The sequence below is a fragment of the Notechis scutatus genome, chromosome 4 (assembly GCF_049901735.1).
Source record: "Notechis scutatus isolate UNSWTSFEM ecotype Mainland chromosome 4, rNotScu1.2, whole genome shotgun sequence".
NCBI classification, from domain to species: Eukaryota; Metazoa; Chordata; class Lepidosauria; order Squamata; family Elapidae; genus Notechis; species Notechis scutatus.
In genome coordinates, this window is record NC_142012.1 from 61,953,279 (window position 1) to 61,980,255 (window position 26,977).

The following is a 26,977-nucleotide window of genomic DNA, read 5'->3' on the forward strand; positions in this document are numbered from 1 at the left end:
AGATTCTTGATGAATGTATCTTTTCTTTTATGTACACTGAGAGCATTTTCACCAAGACAAATTCCTGGTGTCACACTTGGCCAATAAAAGAATTCTCTTCTCTTCTCTTCTCTTCTCTTCTCTTCTCTTCTCTTCTCTTCTCTTCTCTTCTCCTCTCCTCTTCTCTCCTCTCTCTCTCTCTCTCTCTCCTCTCCTCTCCTCTCCCTCTCCTCTCCTCCCTCCTCTCCTCTCCTCTCCTCTCCTCTCCTATCCCATTAATTTCTGTTCTATTCTATTTATTGACTGTTTCCTAGTCTGATTTGATTGCTTATTGTACCTTGTGACTGTCATTAAGTGTTGCACCTTAAAGATTCTTGACTCTTGACTAATGTCTCTTTTCTTTTATGGACCCTGAGAGCATTTGCACCAAGACCAATTCCTGGTGTGTGTCCAGTCACACTTGGCCAATAAAAGAATTCTCTTCTATTATTCCGTACCGAAGCCCCCTTTCACCCCCAACCCAATGTAAGGAAGTCCATGAGGATGCCACATTGGGTGTGTATGTGTGTGGGGGGGGTTTCCCTCAGATAGGCTGGGCCAGGTGAACCTTGAGTGGAAGGTGAGGATGGGGGAGGAGGGGAGGAGAACCCTCCTTTTCCAACCCGGCAGGCCGCTGGATGGACCCCTAGCGAGGCTTCTCCCGCTTTCCTTCTCCATCCCCTCCCTCCCTCCCTCCTTCCTTGCCTCCCTCCCTCCCTCCCTCCTCCCGGACTCGAGGCTGCCCGGTTGCAGGCAAGGGAGCATGTGATCGCTGGCGGGTCTCGAATTCGCTCGCCTTGCCATGGTGTGGCAGCAGCAGCAGCGCGGAGCTCAATGGAGGCTGGCTTGAGACGAGCGGGCTGGGCGGCTGCTCCTTGGATCCCCCGCGAGAGCCCGGCTGCTTATTCCCGTCGACCAAAGCGAGGCTCTCCAACAAGGTGAGGTAAACCGCGGGGAGAGGGAGGGGGGCACCCGAGCTTTCCCCTCCCCTCTCCCCACCGCCGGGCTTGGGGGAGGGCAGGATGGATCCCCCTGCCCTCCTCGCTCGCCCCTCGCTCCCTCTCCTGGAAGCCGCCTTCGCCCGGGAGTTAGAAGTTTGCCAGCCCCCCCCACCCTCAACCTCGCCTGGGCGCTCGACCTTCTCCGGCTTTCTGAGGGGAAAGTGGGGTTGGGGGTGAGGTGGGTGGGTGGGTGGGGGTGTTTCTCCGGGCGGCCCCGACTTTGCCTCATGAAAGCTAAGCAGGGGATGGGATCGTTCGCTGAGGGGGGGGGGGAGAAAAGATCCTCGTGCTGGATCCCGGGAGAAAGGCGTCGTCGGGAGCGGTTAGCCGCCTCTTGTGATGGAGAGAGCCCGGGGTGGGGGAACGTGGTAGTAAGACTGTAGTAAGTGACAGCCGTTGCTTCCCGAAAGGATTAAAGAGAAGCCAGCCTTGCGGAGGCTGGCGAGGAGGAGGGGGAGAGATCCGTTGACGTCTCCCTCTCCCCCCTTTCTTCTTCTTCTTCTTCTTTCGATCGGTTCCCCGCTTAATTTCCCCGGCTGAGGGTGTGTGTGTGTGTGTGTGTGGAGAAAAGAAAGGGGTGACTTTTCCGGCTTGCTTGGTCTCCCAACCCCTCCTCACTTGCTCTCCCCCCGGTCTCTGGAGCTGCATTGCTTTGTCTGAACCGTCTCGATCGCCTCAGGATCGCTGTGCCTCGTGTCAAAGGGGGGGGGCGGGTTGGTCTTTAGGATCTGCTGAGGGGGAGTCACCCCCGGGAAGATAAGCGAGAGAGAGAGAGAGACCCCGAGTGGGATCCCTTTCTTTCTGCCCTCACACACCCCGCCCCACAGATTGGCACCGCCACATGCCTGTGTCAAGAGGGGTGAGGAGAGTGGCTCCTCACACCCCCCCCATATCTCCAAACGGGGAAAAGCTCACCTGAAGGCATCTCTCGCTGCTTGCTGTTGCTTTGGCCTCCGGAGGCCTCACCCCCCCCTCACCCCCAAAGCAGGAAGGGGGTTCCTAAAAAACGAGGGTGGGGTGGGGAAGCAGGCATGAGTTGGGGAGGGGGGAGAGGGAAAGAAAGATGAAAGGGAGGAAAGGTGTCGCTTCTCCTACCCCCCTCCCCCTTGAAAGAAAATTGGAAACCACAACTCTCTCTCCCTCTTGCAATTTTAATAGGGTTCACAACAGGGCTGCTGAACCTGAGCTGCTTAAAGCAGGAGGAGATGTTAGCAAGGGAGAAGGAAGTGCCCTTTGCAACCCAGGAGTAAAGCCCCTTGGCCTTGGTTGGGGTTGTTGGGATGTGGCTTTGGCTTCCCAACTTCAGACACCTGGGCGGATGACAGGTCAAAGCCATGGAGGACATTTCGACCTGCCAACGAAAGAAGAGTCAAATTGTAGCTGGACCAACTTGTTAAAGTGTAGGAAGGCAAGAGGCAATTACGGTCTCTGTTAGAACCAGTGAACAAATACAGTCTTTTTCTTTCTGTGACCGGTTATTTATATGTTAACCCTTATTTAGAAGGCGTAGCCTTCCGTGGCAGGATACTTACTTGAAGCTACTGAAAAACAGGTTGCATGAATGCAGAGGTGCACGTTGAATAAACCCAGCCTAAGTTCTGTGGGAAACTGTGAGGAACCTATCAGAAACCATGTGCTGGTTTTATTCAGCAGAAACTGGCTGTGCAGTGATTTTTATCTGTTTTCTTATTGTACTTGGATTGTCATCCCCACATGCACGCTGTGCACAGGGAAGAGGTTCAGAAGGGTCAAGATGGCAGCTACAATGGTGTGATCCAAGTCCATTCATTTTCTTACCTTTTTTTTTTTTTTAACCTTTAACAATCCTGTAATCCAGGCCTGTCAAACTGGCGGCCCGTGGACCGGATGCATCACATACAGGCCACGCCCACCCCAGCAAAAAACTATCATGATACATCACATGATGCGATCGAGTTTGACACCTGTGCTGTAATCCCTTGCATCAGGGGGCAGTTGGGGCAACTGAATGGAGCTGAGCACTTACTGACCGAATGCCTATGTGGAGTTCGTAGCAAATATTTTCCCTATGCACCCAGAGAGAGAACTATCTGCCGCTCCCTAGGATCGAACTCACAGCCTCCTGATTGTGAGGCGAGAGCTCCATCTCTATGCTACCAGTCATTTTATATATGATATATAGCAGGGGTCGCCAACCTTTTGGATCTCAGGGACCATCAAACTCATCATTTTAAATCCCGCAGACCAGAGACCCTGGGAAAATCCCCAAAAAAGTCTGCAAGAAAATTCCCCACCTCATTTTCCTACCAATCATTCTTTATTTGGGATCGCAGGATACTGTCTCCAGCTCCGTTCTCAGAGAGAGAGAGAGAGACTTTTGACTTCATGCAAGGAAAACAGCAGAAGCAGCAGAAGTCTTTCTTTCTCTCCCCCAAACTCCGCCAGAATGACGCAACCTCTTGGAGCAGGATGCCTTGCAGGGTCCCAAAGACTCATTTCTGGTGGAGTTTGGGGGAGAGAAAGAAAGACTTTTGCTGCTTTCCTTGCGTGCAGCCAAAAGCGATAGAAGCAGAAAGAAGCAGCCCAGTAGCCAGGCCAGGCAAGTGGGGCAAGTTCCCCCCCTCTGGCCTTTCCCTCCTTCTCTCACTACCTCATGTTGTTCACAATGCAAGCAACTCAATCCTTGTGTTCCCAGGGACCATGTAGCCTTGAGTTCCCGCGCAGCCTGGATTAATTGCTTTGGGGAGGTGCTTTGGGGGTGACATTTCTCTGTGCAGCACCAGTGGTCCCCGGCCCACTGTTGGCGACCACTGATATATATTATATACTACATGATGCACACAAACTAGGTGGAGCTTTGACTCCCTAGGTTGTAACTGCCATCTTGACTTTTTTGACTGTTTTTCCCTCTAAAAAGGAGTTGGAAAGGAAGGAAGTCGTAATAAAGTGTTTTCTCCTTTCACACAGTAAGAATTATATTCCGTGGCTGAATGCAGAAAATGTTAATAGTTTTTGCCAAATATTCAGCTATTAAAAGCAGACGATCAAATCACCCAAAATACAGGATTAAGTCCGCTATATAAATGAGATACTAAGCAGCTGGATGTACTTCCCAAGCAGGGAAAGAGCTAGGATTTTTTTTTTAAAGATCACTTTATTTCAGGATTAGATTATCACTAAAAAAGGAAAAAGTGTTAGAAGTGGTGTAACCTTCAGTATCTTCGTCTGCTTGGGCTTAGGTTAGTAGTTTCAAGCTTGGCAACTGTGTATGTGGTGGTCTTTTAGGCATGCACCAAATTGTGCACATATAAGATATTTTTAAAACTGATCACAAATTTTCCTTGGGAACTTTTTTTTTTGAGCTCCACAAAACCTGGTAACTGGGGAAAATAGATCAGAGATCCTGTAATAGTTGGTGCTTTTTAGTTTAAACCATGGGTGTCAAACTCGGTCGCATCGTGTGACGTATCGTGACATTTGCCAGGTCTGGTTTAAACAGTTTGCCAGCTGGTTAAACTTAATGCCATGTGTACGAAGAATTGAGCACCTCTGTATCCCAACTCTGAAAAATGGCATATGAACATTTTTAAAGTTTAGAAGTCCCTCCCCGCTTGCTAAAATTCTTCTCATAGATTGTTATTCCTGTCTATCAGCTGGGTAGTTGTGACAGTATTACCACAAGGTGAGAAATTCTTGTTTTTAGATCACTTTAGTGTTGCATCCCTTAAATCTAGGGGTGAGATTTTACAGGTTCAGATCGGTTCAGTAGAACTGGTTGTTATGATTCTGCATATTTCCTATATATTATTATTAACACACTCTGATGCTAAAGAGTTCTACTCCCCCTCCCCATCTGAAAAGAAATCTCTTCCAAATGCAAAAGGGGCAGAGGAGAGGAGTTTCAGTTTTTGTTTCACAGCACCAAGCAGCTTTACTACAGAACAGTTGAGCTAAGCCACGCCCAGGCTCCTTGCTGTCTCCTTGCTCACACAGCAAAATACTGTTTCAGTTTCCAAACAGTCCTCAATTCTCTCTCACACTGACAGGACGCTAGCCAGATGAATACTGATAGATGCTGGTAGGCAGAGGCAAACATTTTTTCCCTTATTTTCCTCCCAAAAACTAAGCCTGATCATATAGCTTCATAGCAAAGGACGGGTATCGAGCTAGTAGAGTAATAAGGACAAGATAAAAATGTAAACCAGAAGTTGGATTATTTCGATAGCGGGTTGTGTTACTAAGCCTTTATTAAAACTCTTTTGAGCTGAGTTTGACAGTTGGTGGCTAATTAGGACTGTCAAAATTGGCAGTATATGGATATGTTTGTGATTGTCTAGACTCCACAGCGAGGTTTTCTAGAAGCCCTTCCATCCAAGTACTAACTAGACATTAATTTGGCTAGATTTTTTTAGAAGAGCCAAGCCCACAAGGTGCTACTATCACTATCTGCACTGAAGAACTGAAAGAGACAAAGAAGGAAAAAGTAATAGATTGTTAGAAAAGAATCTAACCTAATCATTTTAGGTCTTTCAGTGATATACCCATCACCTTCTTTGTCTCTTTTCTTGCGCCTTCCCCAGCACTAGGGCTTTCTCTAGAGCAGCGGTCACCAACCGGTGGCCCACTGGTGGGCCATGAGAAAATTTTGGTGGGCCACAGAGAAATCTCACCCCCAGAGCACCCCCCCAAAAGCAATTAATCCAGGATGCGCAGAAACACAAGGCTGCTCAGCCCACATGGCTTGTGGGAACCCTCCCCACCCACTCGCTCCTTACCTGGCAAACTTGTCTGCTAAGTTGCTATTTTTTCTTTTTCCGACCATCAGCTGTTCTGCTGTGCCGGGAGATTTAGATTAGCTAGAAAGCAGAAAATTGTTGGATTTCTTGCTTTCTAGCTAAGCAGAGCTGAACCTCCCTTAGGACTGAAGGTTTGCTTGCAAGCAAATTCAGTGCAGACTCACGGCAAGCAAATTTGAGTGACTGAGCTAGCCGATGGCAGATAAATAGATCACTGAATGATTCTGTGAGCAACTCAATCTGCCTGCTTTGCCTGATTTTGGATAAAAGTTGCTTTTTTTAAATAAAAAAAATCAATATTTACATACATGGTGTGTTGTGAGTTAATTTTATGAGTTTGCTTGCAAGCAAATTTTATGTGACAGACTGAGCTAGCCAATGGCAGATAAATAAATTTCTGAATGAATCTGTGATTCTGTGAGCAACTCAATCTGCCTGCCTGCTTTGCCTGATTTTGGGTAAAAGTTGCTCTTTTTTTTATAACAAAATTCAATATGTATATAAATATTTATAATATTTACATACAAGCCATGCCCAGCCAGTCACATGACCACCAAGCCACACCCACAAATTAGGCCATGACCACAGAACCAGTTAGTGGTCCCTGGGATCTAAAATGATGAGTTTGGTGGTCCCTGAGGTCCAAAAGGTTGGCAACCCCTGCTCTAGAGAGAAGACCTTTGCTTAATGTTTCTGAAATGGGATAATTTGAGGCTTATGTGTGCCTCAACTCAACTAATGGAACTGTCATGCCCTGGTGGAGGCTGACTCTGAGGGAAAGGAGGAAGAGCCGACAGGGAGTCGAAGTGTGGCTCCAGAGGTTGTGAAGGAGGCTGGGGAAGAGCAGAGACCAGCTGGGCAGTCAGAGGAAGACCCAGGCCCATCCCCTCTCCATCCTAGGGCAGGCAGGGAGGAGAGGATAAGGGAGAGATGTGGTCTACTGGGGAGGAGAGGGCCTTGATCCTCTTCATGGGCTGCAGCTGTGACAACTGCATAAGAGGACGGACATGCGTACAGGCCAGTGCTGGAAACAAAGCATGGAAATATCTCTAGCTTATGGTTCCTCTCTGAGTTAGGTGTCCCTCCCAGTCTATGTTCTGATATCTGTGGACGTCTTCAAGCCCTTATCTTGCCTGGTTTGTGTTGTTTTTTACTCTTTATAATTTAAACAGCATTTCCTCCTTCTTGTAACTGCTTGTGTGGGAGTTTTTTGTCTCCAGTCAAGGATATTGGGAGCTTGGAAGCAAAGTGAAGGAATAAAAGGGGCTTCACCTGTTTTTTGTGACTGTATTTATTTTGTATTCCACCCTGGATCATCACAGGAACAGCTTTGCCTTCAGAAGTTGTGGGAGCTTCATCACTGGAGGCTTTCAAGAAGAGATTGGACTGCCATTTGTCAGAAATGATGTAGGGTCTCCTGCTTGGGGGGGTTGACTAGATGACCTACAACAGAGGTCCCCAAACTTGGCAACTTTAAGACTTGTGGACTTCAACTCTCAGAATTCCTCAGCCAGCTATGCGGGCTGAGGAATTCTGGGAGTTGAAGTCCAAAAGTCTTAAAGTTGCCACGTTTGGAGACCTCTGATCTACAAGGTCCCTTCCAACTCTGCTAACCTAATATCTAAAATAACTTGATTGATTTGTTCGATGTCCCCTTTGTTTGTTTTCATATTATTCTGGGAGTCTTTTCCAGTGCCAATTTTCAAAATTTGTGATTGGATAGGTAATAGACAATTTAAAGAAGCATTGAACTAAGTTGGATGAAGATTCTAAGTTAAAAAAAGAAAGAAATTAAGCCAAGTAGCTAAAGAAGATTAGAAGACAATATAGAAATCAGAACAGGATCATTAGAAACTCTTTCTACAATGCTCAACACTCAACTTATTTATACTGCAGTTGATTTGTTTTGACTAGCAATAACAGAAATATTGCCATTTTGGCCTCCCAATTATTGAACTAAACCCCTTAAAGCATACAATTGGCTATATTGTCTGAGATGCTAGAGGTTGTAAACCAGCAAGATGTAGTGAACCACAGACCTCACCTTTCATTTTAAAAAAAAACAAACCTCAGCCATGCTTTCAATCTATCATCTTGATCATTCATTAAATTAGTATTGATAAAGGTTAACATCCTAAGATTTGTGAATAACTCACATAATTATGAACCAAGTTACACAGATAGATTAGAATCCTTTGTGGCCAAGTGTGATTGGACACACAAGGAATTTGTCTTGGTGCCAATACTCTGTATACATAAAAAGAAATGATGCATTCGTCAAGAGTCAAGAATCATCAGGTACAACACTTAATAATAGTCATAGGGTATAATCAACAGTCAAATCATACTAGGAAACAGTCAATATAAATCGTAAGGATACAAGCGACAAAGTTACAGGCATACAGTCACAAGTGGGAGGGGACGGGTGATAAGGAGTGATGAGAAGATTAATAGTAATAGTAATGCAGAAATAGGACTTTCGACAGTGTTGAGGGAAAATAACAGAGAAAATTCATGGGCATCTAATTAGCCACAATGATGCAAAAGCAATTAAATGCCCCTTAACAGAACAATGCATGGAAAAAGCAACATTGCTAGTAGAGATGGTATAATCGACTATTTTAATTAGATAAAAGAATATATCCAGTTTTCTTTTGACTTGGAAACCGTTTCTGGACTTTGTGCTCAAGGCAGAAAAAAATGAACTTTTGACTTGGGCTTTGCTGATTAATTGTGATTAATTTTTTTGTTATAGAAATGGCCAGTACTTGTTGATAAAGTAAAAAGTTGAGGATGTACTTCTATTTTGTACTTTATTGCACTGAAAAAAGTTGGAAGTCAATGCTCTTTTTCTTCTTTCTGATTTTGCTCTAAATGTTTCTTTCACTCTTTTTCCTATTTCCCTATTATTTTTATTATCATTTTGTGTATTATATCATGGTAATCTTGGGGTGGGGGGGAAAGAAATCCAAGAATGTAACAAGTAACTATTATGGCTTGTCCCATTCTGTTGGAATTTTCCCACAGGGTTTTTTTTTGTTATGTATTTACTACATCCGGCTCTTTCATTTCCACCTTTTGAGTCTTCCTAAAAGAGGATTTTTGTCAACAAGATGTTCAAACAAGACCAGTCAGTCAAAACTTTAAGTGACACTGAGTTGACGTTCATCTTTTTTTTTTTTTAAAAAAAAGGAGTTTTGATATGACTGATGACACATTGCGACATTTTTTTTTCTTTTTAGCTTTTGCCTAGGTATATTTTGAGTGTCAATTTTCTAGAAGGATGCATGCATCTCTCTTTAGCTGGATGCCAAGAAGCTTTGCTCCTTCAGGAAAAGGCACGGTCAATTCACTTGTTTTCCAGCTGCTAGAAGGTGGGTGTGATGGAAATGCTGCACCCAGTTTGGGTGTATTGTTGCAGATCAAGAAAGGAATCAGGCTAGGTGAGGAATGCTTCTACGGGAAGTGGCCCAGGCAAGTAGGCATAAAGATCTGGGGTTCAACCAACCTACCATTAAATCCGTTCTGCTCTTCGGCATACGACCTGCTGGAAAAAGTGATGGTGACCTAGCCTGATGGTAAGCAAGGGAGATGGGGAGGCTGTCAGGGGATTCTGCTTGCCGAGGTCGGACAAGTCTTGAGAAGTGGAAAACAATTATGGAAAAGCTACTATGATAGCAGGTGTCAACTCATAAAATATTTCTGTGGTCTTTTTGCCAACAGAAAGGGAGGGGGAAGCGGTGGGCATCTTGCATTCCATAAATAGTTTTCAAAGATAGTAACTAGGTGACCGAGGATTCTGCCGCGCAAAATTCTAACTGGAGAGTATGATTGATGACTCTTGGCTATGGATGTGTCCCATTGGAGAATAGGAATTATGATACACCCAGGGGGTGGGGGGAAAACCAGGGTCAAGGGTGACAATGAATGATGTGTCTCAGAGTCGGCTACACCCAGGCAATGCCGCATCTTTTAACTCCCAATAAATCTTTTTGGAGTTTGGCTAGAGACTCATTATTTAAATGGGGTTAAGTCAGAGGTGGGTATTCAGCAGGTTCTGACCAGTTCTGGAGAACCGGTAGCAGAAATTGTGAGTAATTCCGAAAACTGGCAAATTCCACCTCTGACTGGAGATTTTACAGTATCCTTCCCCTGCCACGCCCACAGAACCGGTAGTAAAAAAACTTTGAACCCCACCACTGGGTTAAGTGTCAGAATCCTGACAGCAGGATTATGATGGGATAGTTGCCCAGATGGGATAATGTATGAATCTTAGATATTTAAATTTGGTGGTAGGGAAACCAGGACAGGAGAAATACCAAGTACACTAAGTACTATTGGAGTACTATTATGTTAACTTTGTGTTGCAGGTCATTCTTTCTTTACTTGACCTACCAGAATGGTCTCTTTATAGTTTTTGAGATGTTTCACTGAACTTGTGAATATGAAATTCCCAATATGTATGAATTTAAGTGCGATATGCATCATATGTTTTGCCTCAAATATTTTTAAGAGTATAACTCTTGGATTTTTCCCCCATGTTTCTTTTCTGAAAACATGAGCTCTGGGGTCCATTAATTTGCAAAGCCATATTTAGTTTTCTACAGTGGTTTCTCAGGAGTCATTTGTAGTCAGGGATAGCTGCATCCAGCTGCAGCGAAAGCGAGCAGAGAATATTGGCACTCCAGGAATACTTTTATAAATGCTCACCATTTATGTTTAATAATCCAGGTTAATTATCTGTTTGACCTTCGTGTAGGAGGCTTAATTTGGAACTGCAGGTATATGCAAATCTTACCCAACTGCATGTTGGCTTTGAAGACACATTCAGCTGATTTAAAACAAAACAAAACATTCTATTATGATTCATTGTTCACCAGGCCTTTGCAAAGACAGACAGGCTTCTGTCTTTACAGATTAACAAATTTATTGTGGCATAAATGTTGTGGAATAAACTCTATTTTAGGTGGTATATGAAATGATTCTTAAGCTGAGGAATGAAGAAAACAGTGTAGTTTGAACAAAGACAATGCAGGCTTTAAAGAGTGCAACAGTCATGAAATCCATCCATCTGAAAGTTGCCACTGCTTAGGGTTTTTTGAAAAACCCTAAGGGCAATTTCTTTCTACAGAAAAAAAAAAAGTTAAAAAAAGGAAGGTGTCTAAACAGTTGTCACTCACTTTGCATTCAATGAGAAATCTGTATCTGAGTTTCTCCTTGTGATTAACAATTGACAGACTGTGTATCATATGTGGATATAATTATATATATTTGCAAACAGATAAAGAAAGACTAACAATGGGAGCTGATTGTTTTAATACTTTAATACTGAACATACTTCAGCTGGATTGCTTGAAAATGTTAGAGGGAATCCTTTAAAAAGGCTTACTAACAATTATTAAAACTCTCCCCTACCAACTAAGAAGAATAGTCAAAAGAAAGGAGTGTTCTAGGATGTAGAGTTACAATGAAACATGCAAGGGTGGGAAAATTACTTTGCTTGGTGCTCTTCATGCAACTAATAACTTTCTTATCAGTAGCTTGAAATGCTTCTCGGAATGCAATATAATGTTATTGCAGCTGTTGGCATGGGATCAAATGAACAGGACTAGCATTACCGAGAAATAAGATTGTCAAACCTTGGTGTGCATTTCTTCTACATTGGGTCAGAGGTGGTATTCAGCAGGTTGTGACTAGTTCTGAAGAACCGGTAGTGGAAATTTTGAGTAGTTCGGAGAACCAGCAAATGGCACCTCTGTCTGGCCCCACCCCCATCTCTTCTCTGCCTCCCGAGTCCCAGCTGATCGGCTGGGTCTTCTTTGGTTGCCCTGCACAGGAGAACGGAGCTGGAAAGCAGGTTAGTAGGGTGGGGAGGGAATGGGGATTTTGCAGTAACTTTCCCCTGCCATGCCCACCAACCCATGCCCACCCCAAACCGGTAGTAAATTTTTTTGAATCCCACCACTGCATTGGGTACAATCCTTCCTGAGTTTCTCTTGTCTTTCTTTCTGAAATCTGGTGGCTTCCAAAGCTTTTAGGATTGCACCTTGTAAGATGTTGAGTCCATGTATAACTGGACCAGCTTGGAGATAATCACTCTTCAGGACACACACACACGCTTGGTGTTTAATGATCGCAGACTTTGTGTCTTGAGATTTTGGTTCTAACGAACTGCTTAATCATAACTACAGCAATGATCACTGTGTGCTTGGTAATGAAGGCCCGGGACTCTCTCTTATGGAGATTATATGGGCTATATGGCAGCTTCAGGAATATATCGTTTCGTTGCAGATGAATGGAGAATAGTTCCACTGCTCCAAGCAATTTGCATTTTGATGTTCCTATCTAGAGCCCTGTATATCAAACTACACAGATGAAAATGTTTTGCTAAAGAGAATAAAATGTATAGCGAGCTTTTATTGTCTGCAAGGGATATGTATAATATGTCTAGTTATAGATGCAGGCTTTGAAGCTTGAGAGCCCATATCAGGGGTGGGATTCAACTGGTGTAAACAACTGGTTCGGTGAGCATGCACACACCATTTACAACTCACCTTCTGCTGCAAGCCCTGTGTGTAAAACAGCTGACGCGCGGCAATCCGTGAAGCAGCTGAGCAGAAATAAAGCACAGACTAGAGCTGGGGCCAGTAGGTGGGCCCAACAGCCGATCGTCAGAGTGAACCAGTTAGCTCACAACTGATCTTTGGAGCTACCAGTTTGGGTGAACTGGGCCGAACCGGTCGAATCCCACCCCTGGTCCATATAACTACTAAAACTTCCATAGAGTTGGAAGAATGAGATTTGGGTAAGTTTTGACTATTTCAAATGCTGCTTTCACAAGATCTTTATCCTCAGCATTCTGTGACAATTTCCCAGCCAGTTTTGCAATCCTTTACTCCCTCACCCAGCAGCATCTCTTACCTGCCTGCAGCAAAGGCAAGGCAAGGCAGGTTGAAAGGAAGGAAGGAACTGTCATGCACTCTCTCCGGCTCATGCCATCCCACATGAACTCCTCTGATCTGGGCCACTCCTCTGTGTGTTTTCCCTGACCTGTCAGCCCCCATTTGCCTTACCTGACCCATGTATCCCTCTTCACCTATGTCATTCTTCCACATGCCTTCCCTGATCTGGATAGTTTTCCTTGTGCACCCCAGACACCAAGGAAGGAAGGGAGGGAGGGAGGGAGGGAGGAAGGAAGGAAGGAAGGAAGGAACAGAGTTACAGGGAGGGAGGGAGAAAGGGAGGGAGGGAAGAAGGAAGGAGCAGAATTGCAGGGAGGGAGGAATTAGGCCAGTAATTTCTTCTAACAACCGGTTCTCCGAACTGCTTAGAATGTTAACAACCGGTTCTCGCAAATAGGTGCAAACTGGTAAAATCCCACCCCTGGGCGTACTTTGCACGCGTGCACCCACTTTGCATGCACGCGCATGCCAATTGCATACTTTGCGCAGGCACCAGAGGCATTTGCTCAGTGGCAGAGGCATTTGAACTCAGCTCCTACAAGCCTGTACTCTCCTTATTGCTTCATCAGCTGCCACATGGCACTCTGCTGTGCCGCGCAAAGCAGCTGCACTTCAAAAGCAGGGAATAACGCTGAGCAGGTGAGCAGGTAGGCGGGCCCAACAGCAGAGCAGCGGAGAGAACCGGTTCGGTCTCCACTGCTCATCAGCGCTATCGGCTTGGCAGAACTGGTAGAATATACCACCACTGCTTATGACCAAGAATGGGATTCTACCAGTTTGCACCTATTCGCTAGAACCAGTTGTTAACATTCTAACCAGTTTGGAGAACCGGTTATTAGAAGAAATTGCTGGCTAATCCTGTAAGGAAGGCAGGAAGGAAACATTCTGGTGTTGCTTATAGAAACTGCCTCTCCGTTAACCCTTATTACGTTCTTGGCAGGAGTAGACTTCCTGTCTCTGGAACTTCTCTGGAGTTTTTTCCCCCTCCTTTGCTGGTACTTTGCTTGTGTGGAGTGACCATTCAAAGTTACAATGGCACTGAAAAAAGTGACTTATGACCATTTTTCACACTTACGACTGTTGCAGCATCCCCACAGTCATGAGAGGCCAGGCGAGGAGATGCGTGCCTCGATGTGAATGATATTGAGTTGGCCACGCCCAGCCAATAACATGACCACCAAGCCATGTCCACCCAGTCACATGACCACCAAGCCACGCCCACCACCTAAGCCACACCCACAGAACTGGTTGTTGAAATATTTGAATCCCACCACTGCTTATGACCCTCAGAAGGTCGCAAAAGATAGTGACGTGACCCTTGGACCCCACAACCGTCGTATATATAAGTCAGTTTCCAAGCATCTGAATTTTGATGATGTGACCACGGGGATGCTGCAATGGCTGTCAGTGCGGGAAACAAACCGGTCACAAGTCACTTTTTTCAGTGCCATTGTAACTTTATAACGGTCACTAAATGAACTATTATAAGCAGAGATGGGCTGCTGAGTGGTTTTAGAGGTTTGGGAGAGCCCCTAGATAAGATTCTGTGCAGTTTCGAGAACCCCCAAATCCCACTCCTGGCTGGTCCTGCCCACCCCTCCCCTCCCCTCCCCTTCCCTCCCAGGAGTCCCCACTTGGCCTGTTTTGGATGCAGGTGAGTGCAGGGCGCTCACGGAGGCTTGCAGAGGATGAAAAATGGGCCTCCTGGAAGTTTAGGAAGGCTGGAGATGGGCCCATTTCCAGAGAGCCTCCGGAGCCCAGGAAGGCCGTTTTCCCCCTCCCGGAGGCTCGAGGAAAGCCTCCTGAGCCCGGGAGGGTAAAACGCTCCCCCTGCTGTGGTGCAGGAGGCCGACTAGGCCAGGCCCAGCCAGCAACCGGGTAGAGAACCCATTGCTAAAATTTTTGAAGCCCACCCCTGGTTACAAGTCGAGGACTACCTATAACCATGATGGCGAACCTATGGTACATGTGCCAGAAGTGGCATATCGGAGCCATTACGGCCGGCACGGGAACCCTTGCCCAGAGCAGGTCTACTGTGCCTGCACGGCAGCTGATTGTCGGGTATCTGGCGCACAGCCATGAGGAAGGGTGCGCCGTAGATGCACGCATGGGTGCAGGGATGCGCATCACACATGGGGCTGGGGTCGCACAGAGATGCACAGGGCACAAGGGGCATGGGGGGACCTGCGCACATTACCTTCTGGGTGCTGTCATGTGAGCGCAGAAACACGCACGCAATTATCGGCGCAGGAGCCCAAAAAGGTTAGCCACCCCTGACCTATAGATTGGTTGCTCCTGTTAGAACCGTCCTCCTTGAATTTACCCACTCTCCTTTTACACCTGTCGCCATTCCTTGGGGTAATAAATTTCACAATTTAATTATATGTTTGGTGAAGCAGTGTAATCTTTGGCTTAAGTTTACTTCTGATCAGATTCTAACGTTCTGGGAAATGTCCATACTGCACGTGATTTTCCTACCACTCGATATATATTTTTTCACCGTTTCTTCCAAGAGGAAGATGCCTGTGCTAGTCTATTAAACGCGTATCTCCAAACAAAGAATAATCACGTTCTCCTTCACGCTTGCCAGGCTGATGAGAGGTTGGACCTGTAATGTAAAGTCTTATACTGCTCACCCAGTTGAGACTTTCCCGGTGATGGGATACTAAATCATATCCAGATGGATGGTTTTAGCTGTTGGACAGGGATAGAATGGAAAGCTCAACTTACGAACCTTGTCAAGTTAATTGAAACAGTGCAATAATGTGTGGTTTGTGGAATCGCCAAGGCAGCGTGTAATCTTTGGGTGCGAGAATCAATGTGTTTAAAATAGAAGATAATATTTCGTGCAAAGGATTACATTTTGCTTTGATTACTCAAAGGGTGAGGTTTGTCCATTTTCTTTGGGTTTAGTTAACATTAGGTTAAGTAAACACGATGGCTCAGTGGCTGCTGAACTTGTCGATCAGAAAGGTCGGCAGTTCGGCAGTTCGAATCCCTAGCGCCGCGTCACTGAGTGAGCTCCCGTTACTTGTCCCAGCTTCTGCCAACCCAGCAGTTCGAAAGCCCATAAAAAAGGCAAGTAGGAAAATAGGGACCGCTTTGGTGGGAAGGGAACAGCGTTCCATGCTGCACCTTCAGCGTTTAGTCATACCAGCCACATGACCACAGAGACGTCTTCGGACAGCGCTGTCTCTTCGGCTTTGTAACGGAGGTGAGCACCGCCCCCTAGAGTCAGGAAATGACTAGCACGTATGTGTGAGGGAAACCCGTTACCTTTGATGTTTCTAAATCAGGCATTTACAACTCGGGGTTTCAAGAGGTGGCATTCTGTGAAAAGGGAAAGGTTAAAAAAAAAGTGGGATCTGTTGATGAAGATTTGTTTGTGTGGAATTTGGAGGGTTCTTTGTTTTTTTTTTTAAATGTGAACTATCTTTGGGGGAGCTTGTACAGGTAGTCCTCGACTTACGGACCATATTTGAGCCTAAAATTTCTGTTTCTAAGCGAAACAGTGGTTCAGTGAATTTTGCCCCATTTTACGACCTTTCTTTCCACAGTTGTTAAGTGAATCACTGTAGTTGTTACGTTAGTAACCCGGTTGTTGCCGAGTCTGACTTCCCCGTTGTCTTTGCTTGTCAAAAGGTCGCAAAAGGGGATCAGATGACCCCCCCCCCTTTTCATCATAAATATGAGTCAGTTGCCAGGTATCTGAATTTTGATCACGTGACCTGGGGATACTGCAACGGTCATAAGTGTGAAAAACATACATCATGAATCTCTTTTTTCAGTGCCATTGTAACTTTAGTCACTATACAAACCCAGGGGTGGGCTTCAAAAAGTTTTAGCAACGGGTTCTCTTCCTGGTTGTTGGGTGGGTGTGGCCATGGTGGGTGTGGCCTAGTCGGCCTCCTGCACCACAGCAGGGGGGGCATTTTTGCCCTCCCCGGGCTCCGGAGGCTCTCTGGAATCCGGAAATGGGCTTGTTTCCGGCCTTCCCAAACTTCTGGGAGGCCCGTTTTTTGCCCTCCTTGGGTTGCTATGCACACCCTGCACTTACCTGCATCCAAAATGGACTGCATAGGGACTCCTGGGAGGGGCGGGGCAGGGCGGGGCCAGCCAGGAGTGAGATTTGGGGGTTCTCTGAACTGTGTAGAATCTTAGCTAGAGGATCTCTCGAACCCCTGCGAACCCCCCAGCAGGCCACCCCTGAAGAAACCTTTGTAAGTCAAGGACTACCTATATGGTAGTTTTCGTTCGGTTTTGATTTATTTATTTATTTATTTATTTATTTGGTTAGGTATAAGGATAAACATAGTTATGAATACATGAAATGGATACATATAAGAAAAATAAAAAGAAACAATAGGACAGGGACGGTAGGCACATTGGTACGCTTTTGCATGCCCCCTACAGACCTCTTAGGAAAGGGGTGAGGTCAATAGTAGACAGTCTAAGGTTAAAGTTTTTGGGGTTTGGGGAAGAAACTACAGAGTCGGGTAGAGTATTCCAGACATTGACCACTCTGTTGCTGAAGTCGTATTTCCTGCCATCAAGTTTGGTGCAATTTACCTTGAGTTTGTATCTATTGTGTTGTGTTGTTATGGTTGCAGCTGAAGTATTCATTGACAGGTAGGACATTGCAATGTATGATTTTATATACTATCCTAGTAGTTCTAGGTTTTCTAGGTCTAGAATTTCAAGTCTGGTGGCATAAGGTATTCTGCAACGAGTAGAAGAGTGGAGAACTCTTCTTGTGAAATATTTCTGGACTTTCTCAACTGTGCTAATATCAGATACGTAATGTGGGTTCCAGACTATCTAGAAGTGAGAGAAGCCATGTACTAGTACTAGAGTACAGTAGACACTAGATTAACAGCTCTTTTGGTCTGTTACATTCTTGTCACAAAGAACAATGGTCAAATTATTTATTCTAATAGTCTTTTGCCAAATGACATGATTAACTTTTAAGAGTACTTGGATCCTAATTGGGATATTCAAGATTCAGTAGAATTGTTCTTTAATTGCGATAGCGTTGACTTTCAAATGCAGGCGGCAGGCAGTGAAGAGGATACAGCTATGGAGTCTAGCACACAAGCTGACTATTAATCCAAAGATTTTAAACCAAGAGTACATGAAGTCCTTGACTTACGGCCACAATTGAGCCCAACATTTCTGTTGCTAAGCGAGACAGCTGTTCGGTGGTTTTTTACCCCCATTCGACGATTTTCCTTGACACAGTTGTTCAGTAAACCATTGTAGTTGTTATGTCAGTCACACGGTTGTTAACGGAATCTGGTTTCCCCGTTGACTTTGCTTGTCAGAAGGTCTCAAAAGGGGATCAACGTGATTCCCAGGACATTACAATCAACATAAATGTAGGTCTGCTGCCAAAGGTCTGAATTTTGATCCCGTGACCAGCGGGATGGGGCAACGGTTGTTAAGTGTGAAAAATGGTCCTGTCTTTTTTTTCCCAGTGATGTTGTAAACTTTGACTGGTCACTAAATGAACTGTTGTAAGTCAAGGTTCGCCTGTATTGTACTGTCTCAGCCAGTCCTTGAGTATTGAAGATTTGTCTTTAAATGAATCCCAACTCTAGCTCCTCTTTAGGATAATGATGGTTTATTCAATATATCAGCAAACAAATACTGTAATCAGGCAAGAATGGCTAAAAGCAGGGCAAGGTTAGAGTTGGGTTTGAGTTTGATCTCTTTCCTTTTATTATCATTATCATGAGACACAGGCCTATTATCATTATCATGAGACACAGGCCTATTATCCCTAAATGCTATTAACCCTATAACATGTCTACATCCCTAACCTATTCCGACCCTCACTAACTGATCCCCACCTGGTGCCACCCTCACCATGTCTTAACTCAATGCTTAATTACCACCTATATGTGCCCCAGCCCCCTCTAACAATACGCACCACCTCAATACATGAAAAAGCCATTTCCAGCCCCGCAGTTGCTTCAGAATCCATCCTTTAGCCTGCAGTTGCTTCAGAATCCATCCTGCAGCTCACAGCTCTGCCAAGTCATTCTAAAGCAACCTTCAACACTGTCGACTAGCACACAAGCAGCAATACAGATCCAGCATTTGCAGAGCTAAGGTGATAGTCTCCATTGCCAGCTGACTTGCTGCGAGATATGTTCGGAGCTGACGGGCTCCGTAGCGAACTCAGAGCCCGACAGGAAAGATAAAAGGGGGTCATTATTAGTAGCAGTACAAAGTTTATGCTAAAGAACTCCAGTGTCTGTTTACATCAGGGATCCCCAAAGCTGACAACTTTAAGACTTGTGGACTTCAACTCCTAGAATTCCTCAGCCAGCTCTGGGAATTGAAGTCCACAAGTCTTAAAGTTGCCAAGTTTGGAGACCTCTGGTTTACATTGTTATAGGTGGTTTGTTTGGTTTAGCAGGTTGTAGCTTTTGTAAAGCAGGATTTAATGCTTAGAATATGAAAACATGGCATAGCATTATCTATCATCTCAAGGAATGGCCCAACCTGCTAACCTGAGTCATCCTAACAACGCACACACTGCTTTCTTAGCTTCCCTCACACACGGTTTATGAGTATAACAGTTGCAAAGACTTGGAGGAAACCAGAATATATTATTTAACTTTCAAATTCCAATTACCTCAATTAATGACTGTCTTCTCCATGAGTTACATCCCCAGGGGGGATTCCATTAATATTTTCCTGAGAATTAGCACAATTAAACACTGACTGTTCAGATTCCAGGCAGGAGTTAAGCCAACTCTACCTGTGGAAGTCAAGGATTTTATACTAAAAAAATCTATTTGTTGTTGTTAGTTGCGAAGTCATGTCATCGCGACCGCATGGACAACATTCCTCCAGGCCTTCCTGTCCTCTACCATCTTCTGGAGTCCATTTAAGCTCACACCTATTGCCTCAGTTATTCCATCCAGCCACCTCATTCTCTGTTGTCCCCTTCTTCTATTGCCCTCAATTTTACCTGAGCATTAAGCTCTTCTCCAGTGAGTCCTTGCTTCTGCTATGCTATGCTATGCTATGCTATGCTATGCTATGCTATGCTATGCTATGCTATGCTACGCTATGCTATGGTATATCTATACTCTTCCAGTAAGCAACACCCTTCCTTATAATTGTAGACACCTCTGGAAACACCAGTTGAGTTCCTAAAAAAGCAAACCAGGTACCAGAGGAAAGAAAAAAAGCCTCACCTAATGCTGCTCTAAGACCTAGAAATATCTCAAGGTCTGAATCACACTTCTCCTCCCAGATCTCTGTTTGTCAGTGCGGTAGATAATTGCTTTCTCCTTTGGGTAGGGAGAGGTCATTATTTCCCTTGATTTCTCCAGATGGTGCACTAAATAGTGGTGTGGTGTCTTCCTTTCCCAAGGACTCTGCTTCTCTGAGGTAAACATAGGGCCCTCCCAAAGCTATAGGAGGGCGGCTGTGACAATGATTGCAGTGATAGAAGTCTATGAAATTTTAAAAAAATGTCTGAAAGAATTTGTTTTCTTTTTCCTGATTCTCAAACTCATTGGATTCATTGATTTGATTAGATTAGTTGATTTGTTGCACACCAACAAGATAAATTAAAATATGTGATTCGTTTGATCCATGGGAAACAGTGCCATATAATGTGATGGCAATAAGCATATGTAATTTTTTTTTTTTAAAAAAAAGCTCTTCCCAAACTAGTGGGTTCCAGATGTGTTAGACCAGAGGTGTCAAACTCATGTCATCACGTGACGTATCACAACTTTTTCCACATTTGCTAAACTGGGCGTGGGCGTGGCCAGTGCATGACGCATCTGGCCCGCAAGCCGCAACTTTGACAGCCCTGTGTTAGACTGTTGTTAGACTAACTAACCAATACTTGAGCAATCTTCCACACTCTGATAGACACTAGATGGATTTGAGATCTCAAATGCGATGTAGTGATAAAGAAGCTTAGACAAGGAAGAGGTAGACCTAGGTTATAATCTACCATCAGCCATGGAATTTCATTGGGTGATTTTGAGCCAGTCCAACCTACCTCACAATTTTGTTATTCTGGGGGGAAATAATAGGATGACCACTATGGATACCTCCTTGAGTTCCCTTTTGAAAAGCTAGACCAGAGGTCTCCAAACTTGGCAACTTTAAGACTTGTGGACTTGGTGGCCCCTGAGCTACACTATAAATCTAATTTAAAAAAATAAAATTTTCTGACCCCTTAAGCCAGTATCACCATAAACCAGATCCTTTTCCTAACCTGACCCATTAAGACCATCTTCAGTGACTATCTTGCCCTGAAGACCATGTAGGGAATTCATTCTCTCTCTCTCTCTCTTTTTTTTAAACTGCTCTCCGTGTTTCATAGTTTGCAAAATGTATTCCCATTTTTAATGACTGGGATGTCCCAGGAGTCATGGAGAAGAATCATTACCTTAATTACTGGTAATTCTGTTTTCGAGCCTGAAGGACACGGAGGACTCTTAGTTGCTAATAGAAAGAAAGGTTTAAAGCAGGGGTGTCCAACCTTGGCAACTTTAAGACTTGTGGACTTCAACTCCCAGAATTCCTCAGCCAGCAAAGCTAGTTAAAGTCCACAAGTCTTAAAGTTGCCAAGGTTGGACACCCCTGGTTTAAAGTGTGATGGCAGGAAGTTGAATACACAACGTTGGAAGATCCCTACTGTGTGTTTTCAAAACCAAAGAGAAATATCCAAGAGGGTCCTCAAGGAAGAAGGGAGCCTCCTTGTGACTGTTGTTGTTTCTCCATTTCTTCAGGATCTGGTTTCCCATGATGGAAAGCCCTGTGCAGTGGTTGGATCCTTTTAATGCCCGAGCCCTTCCCTTTATTATTAAAAAGAAAATTCAGGTAAAGAAAGGACAAGGGCAAGATGAGGAGTAAGCAGGCTTGTTAGTTGGCTGTCCCTTTTTATGCCTTCTCTTTCATTAATTGTCAGGGATGATGTCTAGCAACACTGAGGACCAAGTGTAGGGATTCCTGTCTAGCGGCACCAAAACCACTTATAGGTAGTCCTTGACTTATAGCCGCTGAAAAAAGTGACTTAAGTTACAACTGGTCCTTTGTTGAGGTTTTAAGATTTAAGAGCCGACCAGCAGCAGTATTAGCTGCCAGATCCTGTGAGTCTGATACAATGTTAGGCTGATGAAATGAAGGTGATTCAGCATAGCATGGGTATGTCCCTTTAAGACTGGGGATGAGTTCTATCCCTTTAAGGATTATAAAAAGGCAGCCATTATAAAAAGGCAGCCATTAGAGGGCGTGTTCTCTCTCCTTGTGTCTGGTCCAGAGCAGAGTTTCTCCATGCAGAGTTAAGAAGGTATTTTGCCTACCACGTTTATTTCTGTGTGTAACTGTTGTATCAAAACCACTGTTAAGTGTCTAAGTCTCTGTGTGCTGTGTGTTTGCCTCCTGGATTGCTTCATAATGGTAGTCACTCTGCAAACGCTGACAACCTTGCACTTATGGTCACTGCAGCATCCCCAGGGTCATGTGATCAAAATTTGGGTACTTGGCAACCAACACATATTTATGATGATTGCAGTGTCCGAGGTCATGATATCAGTAGCCAGCTTCTGACAACCAGAGTCAAAGTGAGGGGAACTTAACAACGCACTTAACAACCATGTTATTCACTTTAACTGGAGTGATTTGCTTAACAACCGTGACAAAAAGCTCACAAAATTAGGCACGACTTACTTAAAAGCAGCTTTGTTTAGCAACAGAAATTCTGTTCCAAATTGTGCTTGTAAGTTGAGGACCTCCTGGGATTCCTATAAAGGAAATGTACTTCCTGTATAACAACACAGGGGATGAATCTGGTGGCCATGCAGAGCGAGACTTCTGATGTGTACCTGTGGGTGTGTGAGCTTCCATGCATGTAATGACTCAGTAGTATATTGTTTCTATACTAGAGTGGAAGCTAAAATGCTTGAAAGGCTGAGGAAATTGATATTGGCAAAGGCAGGACTTAACCGAATACTCTTGTAGGATAAAATTCTCCTAGGTTTTTGAATGCCTGAAGGGGACTTTTCTTGAAAATGAAAACATGCCCGCTCACTCCATTTAACCTGCATTTTCATATGTGATCTGTAGCCCTGGATTAGGTAAACTCTGAATTGGCCAAGCAAATTATTATGCTTTTGCTTCCGTGAATGGTTTAAAATGGTCTCCTCTATCAGCCACTTCCACCACCCAACCATTACTCTTTTCTTTGTTTGGTCCAGAGATGAGGAACCAGTTGAAAGACAGCTGTTGATAGATTAATTCCTCCAATCCGGGAAAGGGAATTGGTGTCTAGTGACAACTGAAGGAGCACCAGGTAGAATAGCTGAATAAAGGGGTCAAACTATTTTCTAAAACATCGAAAAGCAAAACGAGAAACAATCAAGGCAACTAATCAAGGAGAGAAGCAACCTAGAACTAAGGAGAAATTTACTAACAGTGAAAGAAATCAATCAAGTGGAACAACTTGCCTTCATAAGTTGTGGGTGATTCATCACTGGAGGCTTTCAAAAAGAGACTGGACAACCATTTGTCTGAAACGGTATAAGATCTCCTCAAGTTGAACTGGAAGATCTCCAAGGTCCCTTCCAACTCTATCATTCAATGTTCTAAAGCAGAAAACAGCACCCAAGTGGCTTGAATTATTAAATGCTTATGTGTTAATAGTTTAAAATATATTTACATCATGATTCCAAAATAAAACGGCCAAGAAAAGAAGGTGATTCAGTAGTTTTCTGAAAGAAAAACAGTCTAGAGACCAGTGGTTTTCAACGATGGTCTTTGGGCCCCGTAGAGAGGCTATGATTTCCTCACAGGAGGTCCATGAAGGCTTGAAGAAATTGTGATGGTTTAAATCATGAGTTAGGTCTTGGGGATCCATGACTACAAAAGGCATTTAAAGGGGGTCCATGATGAAGAAAAGGTCTAGAGCCCTGGGTCTGCAACCTTAAATACTCAAAAGAACCATTTGGACCCATTTCCCACAGAAAAGAAAACACCGGGAGCCACAAAACCTGGGTGGGCATGACCAACTCATTGTCACTCCCACCCAGTCACATGAACCACCACCACCACGCCTACCCAGGTTTTGTGGCTCCTGATATTTTCTGTGGGAAATGGGTCTCTCTCTCTCTCTCTCTCTCTCTCTCTCTCTCTCTCTCTCTCTCCTCTCCCCTCTCCTCTCTCCTCTCCCTCTCCCTCCTCACCAACAGGGAGCCACAGCAGAGGGCCCAAAGAGCCGCATGTGGCTCCAGAGCCGCAGGTTGCTGATACCCAGTTTAGAGCAAAGTTGATTTCCAGGAAGGAAAACATTTGTGGAACAAGCATGAAGAGAATCCTGTAAAGAAGAATTTCTTTTTGTCATTATTATTCTCTGAAAACACTCTGGGTATTTTCACAGTTGGATCACCTTCCCTTTTAAAATAATAATAATGATAGTAGTAGTAGCAGTAATAGTAATAGTAGTAGAAGACGTTAATGATAGAACTAAACGTAAGGCCCTAGATGCCATTCTCATACTATATCTGAATTATTTACAATTTTGTTTTGTATTTCCTGGAACAACAATTGAACAGCCTGCTTGCAGTAGGCCAAATCATATCTAATTAAGGCAAATGGCTGACTTGCCAGGAGGCTAATAAACAGAGAAACAAAGAAAGTACATGAACCAGCATTTGTTCTGTCCAAGTAAACAGATCTATCACAGAGGTTAACTCTTCTGAAAAGCCATTGGGAGGGAAACAGATGAAGTTGACAACTCTGTCTCAGTCAACTGATCGCAATGCTGAAATGTCTGATGTGCACGAATGGCTAGTGGTTCCAGGCACATCTCATAATTGTCCGCCATCTGAAATATCACAATTAAATAATAATGATAATGAGTCCTCGTATTGCAGTCTGAATGGCTCGTGGGTATAACTTTAAGGATTGGGTTTGTTTGTTTTTTAAAGTATTGCAGGATCCAAACTGGCTTGGTCACTGGGACCCCATCCTCAGGGAATTTCTCCCTGTCAGAGTGTGCGCCTTGGGCTGTTCTATGTGTGGTATTTATATGGTGCCTATTGTATGTGGCTTTTTAGAAGTTGATTGGGGTGTTGATGGCTGGCTATTAAGTTGTTCTGCTTGTGCTGCCAAAGCCCTGCCTCCTAAGTACTTGATAAGCTAGTGGTAAATCAGCACTCCTGTTGTGTCATGAGGTGTTGTGGTTAGCCGGCAGCAGGTGTGGACGGCTGAGGAGAGCGAAGATTCAGATGAGGGGCCGGGACCATTAGGGAGTGGACTGCTGCCTTCAGAGATTGTGGGGGCTGGCAGCAGCAATGAGGAGGTTCCCAAGGAGCCTGTGCCAAGTGCATGTGCGCGCAGGATTGCTCGTAGGAAAGAGCAGCTACAACAGCATGGGCGACTTGGGAGTAAGGCTGCAAGGTAATGGCCCCTCCTTCAAGAAGATAAAAGCCAGCTGTGAAAGGAATGTGCTTTGCAGAAGGCAAAGACGTTTTGAAACTCCAGCCTCGTGGACATTCCAGTATCCTGAGTTTGTATTTGAAGATTCTTGTATTGCAAATTATTTTTTGCCTGTTATCTATATGGCAAGTCTCGCACAGTTTGGCAAGGCTTGTGCTTATCACAGCTAATTATTTTGTAAAAGCATTACAAGGTTTCTGTTCCCTTTGGATTGTGTTTGATTTGTTGGAAAAGGCCATGCGGCAGAATATGAGGGGCCCATCTAAAAAACCACATATATACAACAGGCATCATATAAATACTACACACAGAACAGCCCAAAGCATGCACTCCACTAAGAGAAATTCCCAGAAGATGGGCTGGGACTCCGAAAGCTCGGAAGACAAAAACATCAGATCCTGGTGATTAACCCAGATTGGATCTTGCAACGCTATCGTATATTTGCTTTCAAAAAGTATACACCTTTACGGATTGTTCCTTTGTAAGTTGAAATTATTTTAGAGCAGAATGCATCATGGATTCATCCATGGGCAATGCCTGAGGTTTGTGGGTCCATCATCTTGCCTACCCTCCCGTCTGTGCTACGGAGTCCTTGCTTGCTACTCTTTAAAGCAGCCGGGCCTTTTCCCAGCTCCTTCCCCATTGTTCTCTACTAGCCTTGATTTCATCATAGACTAGCTTGATACCTATGCTTCACTATGAAACTATGTGGTTGGGCTTAGTTTTTGAGGAGGAAAATAAGGAGAAAAAAATTCCGCCTTTGCCTACCATACACCATCCATCGGTTATTCATCTGGCTAGCGTCCTGTCAGTGTGTGAGAGAGTTGAGGGCTGTTTGGAAACTGAAACAGTATTTGCTATGTGAGCAAGAAGGAGACAGCAAGGAGCCTGGGCGTGGCTTAGCTCAACTGTTCTGTACTAAAGCTGGTTGCTGCTGTGAAACTGAAACTCCTCTCCTCTGCTTGTGTTTTGCATTTGGAAGAGATTTCTTTTCAAGTGGGGACGAGAAGTAGAACTCCTTAGCATCAGAGCGTGTTAATAATAATATATAGGAAATTATAACGCTCTGATGGTCATTTTGAAAAACCCTTTCTTAGTGAGCACCTAGAAGCCAAGAGGAAGATATGTGCCAAATTTCAAGTTTGTAGGCTTTATGGTTCTGGAGATTTTGTGATGATGCGTGAGTGGTATTTTGCTTTTATATATATAGATGTATGCAATGCAGAGATCTCACACTGGTTCCTGCCTTTTTTCTTTCTTCTTTTCCTTTTTTTGACTGCACAAATATGCAGAGAGCTTAATTATCCATGATGGATGATGTTTTCCATTCTTTGCGGACCTACAATACAAATCAGTTATCGTTCCAAAGCTGCGCTAGTTCCCAGCCTTCAAACAAATAAAAAGTAAACGCTTGTTCAGTATATAAGCCTAAGTAAATTGTAGAGTTTGCTTGCTCTGAGCTTCTCCTGGATTGCGTCATCACTAATGTATAGTACAGAGGAAATCCTCCACTTACAACAGTTCATTTAGTGACCATTTGAAGTTACAATGGCATTAGAAAAAGTGACTTATGACCGTTCCTCACACTTACGACTATTGCAGCATCCCCATTGTCATGTGATCAAAATTCGTACACTTGGCAACTGACTCGTATTTATGACAGTCGCAGTGTCCTGAGGTCATCTGACCCCCTTTTGTGAAGTTCTGAAAAGCAAATAACAGATAACATAATCAGAGTTGGAAGCAGTGA

General features: G+C 44.3%; 1 protein-coding gene across 2 annotated transcripts in view; it reads left to right on the plus strand.

Annotated features, from left to right (window-relative positions):
- The first annotated feature begins 827 nt into the window (after nucleotides 1-827).
- CRACD (capping protein inhibiting regulator of actin dynamics) overlaps nucleotides 828-26,977 on the plus strand; it is a 169,191-nt gene continuing 143,041 nt past the window's right edge. For both annotated transcript variants that reach the window (XM_087963598.1, XM_026676554.2), the window contains exon 1: nucleotides 828-956. The gene's annotated coding sequence lies outside the window, so the exon portion shown is untranslated. The remainder of the gene's footprint in view (nucleotides 957-26,977) is intronic.